We start from the raw sequence: 6124 nt of genomic DNA, 5'->3' as shown, positions 1-6124 counted from the left end.
TTCCAAATGACACTCGGAGATATTCAGGAGCCGTTTAGAACGATCTTGGTAGCTATTGTGCATCAGGCCCAGTATAACAATCGCCAGGTTGGTTAAGGCGTTTGACTCGTAATCCTAGGGGCTTGGGTTCGAATCCCCGTCACACCAAACATGTTCGGTCGTCGGGACATTATAATGTGATAATCAGTCCTACTATTCTTTGGTAAAATAACTGCCCTAGAATTGGCGATGGGTGGTGATGACTGCCTTCCCTCTAGTCTTACGCTTTTAAATTAGAGACGGCTAGTGCAGATAGCCATTGTATAGCTTTGCGCGAAATTCATAAACAAACCCAGTAAAACATTATAACTGTAGCTGCTTTTAAAGTGTTCCTGCCTGTTCATCCTACTGCTGAGTCGTGATTGTCGACTTTCCCTACCGAATCGCAGGTAAAATCGTTCGTATCTCAATTGAAAGGTAAATATAAAAAGGTGATACTAGAAGCGTAAAGTGTTGGCAGTTGCTTATTTGATATATACTATATTTACGTTTAGCGGGTAGACAGACCTTAGTACACTGCTGGCCAAAATCTTAAGGGCAATGAACAAAAGACAAAATTTGCGTTTTTCGTTGTTAGACTCAACCACTTATTTGAGTAGAGCTTCGAAAGATGAAAATAAGAAAACAAAATGAATCTTTTTTTAGCATTTGATAGGAAAATGTGAACACTATGAAATTATATAATAGTTTAAAGTATGATATGTTATTATATCACTATAATTATAACAAATTATTATTGTGTTATTAGAGGTATGAATGATAGAAATATATGGAATAGTTAGTTACATCACGCAGTTCTCGACTTAAGGCAGGAAGAATTACTGAACGGCACAGGAGAGATTTATTTGATAAATCAATCAGACCCAATGCAGTTGGGTAGCTCACAACTGGTTACAAAGAGTGAATAGTAGTGGGATCTGAGATGGGTTCTCAATAAACCTACTTTCCACTTGTGTAAGTATTGTTTTGATTATTTCTAATAGATAGAATCTGATTGATGACGAATATCCTCAGTGTCTTGAGGTGTTATGGCTGCAGAAATTTTCAGTTTAAAATAGTACAATGCATATTTTTATATAAATGCTATAATTATGCACTTTTTGTCGGAGCTTTGTTGGTGTGATCATGTATTTGTTGGTATGAATATCAATAATGAAAAGATATTGTATTTTTACATGATACCTGAAGTTAGGAAAATACACAGGTTCAAAAATAGGAATCTCTTCAACATATCATCTTAATATACTCTTCAAAAAAAGAAACGCAAAAGGGATATTTTGTTATTTTAAAGAGAAATATATGTAATAACGTTACAAGTTCACAGTATGTGATGTTACACGTGTTAAGGCTCTGATTGTCAGACCAAAATGACAATGAAAGTTGTGCACTTTGAAAACGGAGGAAAACATCGGATTTTTCGCCAAAACGCATTCGTGTCCAATAAATTTGTTTGAGAGATCTGCAAGTGCAAGATGTGCAAAATCCCTATAAAAGTGACGGGTTCTCGGTTTCCATAGCTCAGTGTTAAGCCACCGACACACAATACAGTTACGCCAAGACTGACTGAAGCACAACGCAACAACGCCATTGGTCGCTTGGAAGCAGGCGAATCTCGATCAGATGTTGCCAGAGCTGTGAATGTCTACCCAAGCATCATCACAAGGCTATGAAATCGTCACCAACAACATGGATCAACTTGAGAACGTCCACGATCTGGCAGACCTTGTGTGACCACGCCCGCACAAGATCGCCACATCCGGTTACGTCACCTTCGGAATAGAACCACCACTGCGACGTCTACTGCCTCAACCATACCAGGGCTGCATAGGATTTCCGATCAGACCGTACGCAACCATCTACGAGATTCTTAGGCCCCATATGCAACCCATCATGGTGAACGTCAACGACGTTTTTCAACATGACAACGCCCGTCCTCACACAGCCCGACTCACCACTGTCTTCTTGAGACACCATAACATCAACGTTCTTTCCTGGCCCTCCAGATCATTAGATTTAAACCCCATCGAACATCTTTGGGACGAGTTGGACCGACGTTTGCAACGGCGACAACCTCAACTGCAGACTCTACCTCAGCTTGCAGCAGCTTTGCAGGCTGAGTGGACAGCCATTCCACAGGATGTGATTCGTCATCTCATCGCTTCCATGGGCAGGAGATGCCAAGCAGTTATTGATGCTCATGGGGGGCATACTCGTTATTGACGTTGAGTGACGTTAAACTTCAACTAGTGAGCGTGGACTTCGCCTTTGCAGACTTTGGATGTTCAGCAGTGAATGTGCAAAGTTTCACACATGTCATACAGAACTACCCGGAATAAACTTGTTAACAATATGTCTCAAATTTTGCCTTTTGCGTTTCTTTTTTTGAAGAGTATATTTCGTAATACGACCTCATGTTTATTTAATAATCTCACATTTCATTTCAAATAATTTAAAGTATTTCTTTCAACCAAAAGTAATATCTTTAATATGTCAGATCACTTTTAAAGTCGCTTATATTTTATTTATTGAGTGTTTCTGCCATTTATGTGTTCGTTAATATTATTTTAATGAGTTAAAAGAATGTTTTTTGCTAAAATGACATAAAAAAATTAAACGTGTTTTTTTAAATATATTTAGAAACTATTATATTTGTAAACTCTTTAATCATTGCTTTAAAAATTGTATATCACTATTTACTGCAACACATAATGCGCTGCAATAAGAAACGGAAATAGAATTGCAAGAATTTTAAAGGAACTAATTATGCTAACAAATAAAAGTTCAGTCAGTATTAGACTAAAGCGATATACAAAGATATTGGAGCGCAAGCTGGAAAACTTAAAGGTTCTGTTTTATTATCTTATAAAAAATTCATATCGTTGAACAAAATTAAAGAAAGTTTGAAATAGAGAATTTCTCTGTTAATAATATACCTTTGTAAATTCAGATATTATTTTTATTTTATTCACATGATGGCTCTAATAGATTAGTAAATATTTCCCACAGAAACCAATTCTTGTATGTTCAGTTAGTGTTATTTGATAACCGAATGCATCAGTAGATAGACATATTATGTTGAAAATAACTGGATTATAGTGTCATAGACTTCAGTTATACTGTTTATAGCGTTCTGTGTTCACCGTCAGTGACATATTATTTTATATTAGATTTATATGGTATTCAATACTGATATATTAATTTCCGTACATCTAGTGGACCTTCAGTGGACTAGGTTTGACTTAATTTAAATAAGCTGGTAATTAGAGTAAGGGCGTTACCACTTAATCCTATAACTGTATTCAACCTTGATATGATGAGAAATTTTCTTAATGCCGGTTACATATGACAAATATTTAATTAAATATTTAGCCGAAATTGCAGGTACCAGGAAATCTTGACAACAACAGGAGACAAATAGTTAGCTTATAAGTACCGAGGAACTCAGAAAACAATAGAGCAATTCAGTTTGAACATCCAGGTCTAGAAAACCTAGGTAGTTGTTGTTGTTGTTTTGAATTAAGCACAAAGCTGCACAATGGACTATTTGTGCTCTGCCCACCAAGGGTATCGAAAGCCGGTTTTTGGCTTTGTAAGTCCGCAGACATACCGCTGAGCCACTGGGGGACAAAACCTAGGTAACAATGTAAGCTATTGAATTGGACCTATAGATTTTGATAAAACCTATGTAACAATATAAGCTATTGAATTGGACCTATAGGTTTTAGGTTGTTTTGTCAACAATATAAAATATCCTTGCATAAAAATGTACATTAATTAGGAAAGTTCCTCGATTTCGATACTGAACACTAATACACTGACTAGGGAAAGACCTTCGATGGTGAACAGTACCAAGAGAAGACCTTCACATATTAGCGTAACTGACAGTAATACCATTTTTCTCTGAAATATATTTTTCACGTGTACGTTATTTTTAAGTCATCCGATAATTCTGACATCTCTTAACTAACAAGTTGTATTGATGTACGAACTTCTACATCACCAACTTCTTTCCTCCCCCTTGCGGAAAAATATCATCAATCAAAGTTTTGTTTTTAGATTTGTAATTTTGATGTGTTCATTAATATGTGTGTAACAGCCACGTTCAAATCCGTATCAACGTTTGAAACACGATCTACGTTGTTAGTATTTCAGTGTTTCTCTGTGCTTTGAAATCTCATGAACAGAAGTTAGGAACCATGCAGCTTTGTGTCCTATTACATGATAAAAGTAACAAAAAATAATTGAATAATCGAATACTGAGTATGTGGGCGTTACCACTTAATCCTATAAAGTTATTCACACGTGCCGCTAGTAATGAGGACGTCTTCAAATCGTCGAAGCAACTACAAAAATGATGGGCTAAACATTACAAAACCACGGTGTGTCAGTATGCACGATTAATTCGCATCCTTTCATTTATAGAGTAAATACTCCATGTATACTAGGTTTCATGTGGCGCCAGTTATTTCCTGCATTACCCAGTTAGGGGGTCCTGATAGTCACGGCACAAATTAAGGATTAGTGTGAAAAATCAACCCGAATGTTTCGTGATAACGAGAAACCCACTTGAAGTAAAATGTATTTCAAGACGGCTGGTATGGGTATTAAAACTTTTATTAAAATATTTTAACCTGTATGTTTACATGGACGGTTTTATATGTGGTGTAAAAGCCATGAAGATTTCCAATATGAAAATATACTTTTGTGTTGCACATCCAATTTTTATTTTATTTCTAAAACATTTATTAAATTAATGTGCTTATTTGTATTAAAAAATCACAAATACCTGAGCAAATTAAAACTCTCGGGCAAATTATTTAAGCAATTGCCAAAATTTCCGTATACAGTTCATTAAGCGTTTGGGTAGAAAGGGAAGTCAGCACATCTGATGTACTGATAAACAAAGATTAGGAGGAACCTAGGTAATCAAGACAAGGACAAAAAAGGACAAACTTACACAAACATGTAAAAAAAAAGTATTTTAAAAAATAGTGTCAATAATAGCTCAGCCAAGCTTAAACCAATTATTGAATAATAATAAAAAAGTAAAATGTTTATTTCGACATTTGTCGTTTTATACCATTTCTAAAATATAGGATTTTTTCCTAAATTTTTTTAAGTGTTTGTTTAATTTTCTTTGCAATTTTTCCATTGTCTTTATTATCGCCACTGGTTTAGAATGGAGGGTCAACATTCAAATCTAGTAGCAGATAAATAACAAAATTCATGCGGAAAGTAGCAGTAGGTTTGTTTGTTTGGAATTTCGCACAAAGCTACTCGAGGGCTATCTGTGCTAGCCGTCCCTAATTTAGCAGTGTAAGACTAAAGGGAAAGCAGCTAGTCATCACCACCCACCGCCAACTCTTGGGCTACTCTTTTACCAACGAATAGTGGGATTGACCGTGACATTATAATGCCCCCACGGCTGGGAGGGCGAGCATGTTTAGCGCGACGCGGGCGCGAACCCGCGACCCTCGGATTACGAGACGCGCGCCTTACGCGCTTGGCCATGCCGGGCCAGTAGCAGTCGGACTTATCTCTTTTAAGTTGTTCAGCTTAGAAACTATCTAAGGTTCTGGTGGGGAATAATACCTAGTTTTAGATAGTGTAAATGAGCCCCTTGTCCACTGGAAGGAGGTAGTTTCAAGAAGGCGTTTCTGTCCGAAAAGTCACCTCTACACTATCATAAATGTTTACTAAACGAGGGGGTATCTGCCTATTTTACATTAAAAAGTGGACAAAAATGATTAAAAGAGTCAGCGGACAACTTAGCTTCAGCCGTCAACAGGATGTGATATGTTCTGGCTGAAGTGAGTTAATTAATTAATTAATATCGTAATTAAGCTGTTTCAAGTATATTGTGTTTAAAACAGCCTAACAAATAATTTTATAAATGAATTTTGTAGTTCTAAAACGTTGTAACAAAAGTTTACTTTATTGGATATAAACTGTTTAGAAAATCTCACTCTATAAATGAGGCGATTGTGATTAATTTAATAATATGTTTAATATGTATTAGATCCCGCTTAAACTATTTTAACTTGTAAATTTTCTTCTTACAAATGTGATTTTCCCACTTACACAT

The 6124-nt window shown here is 36.0% G+C and overlaps 1 long non-coding RNA gene across 2 annotated transcripts in view; it reads left to right on the top strand.

Moving 5' to 3' along the window:
* The first annotated feature begins 108 nt into the window (after positions 1 to 108).
* LOC143235163 (uncharacterized) overlaps positions 109 to 6124 on the top strand; it is a 34709-nt gene continuing 28693 nt past the window's right edge. The window contains exon 1 of one of the 2 annotated variants that reach the window (XR_013018953.1): positions 109 to 428. This is a non-coding gene — a long non-coding RNA (uncharacterized LOC143235163). Of the gene's footprint in view, positions 457 to 6124 lie in introns of both variants that reach the window. The other variant, XR_013018952.1, reaches the window with a different exon arrangement.

The sequence above is a fragment of the Tachypleus tridentatus genome, chromosome 12 (genome assembly GCF_004210375.1).
Source record: "Tachypleus tridentatus isolate NWPU-2018 chromosome 12, ASM421037v1, whole genome shotgun sequence".
NCBI lineage: Eukaryota > Metazoa > Arthropoda > Merostomata > Xiphosura > Limulidae > Tachypleus > Tachypleus tridentatus.
The sequence above is the reverse complement of the archived record's forward strand: the minus strand, read 5'-3'. Positions and strand labels throughout refer to the sequence as shown.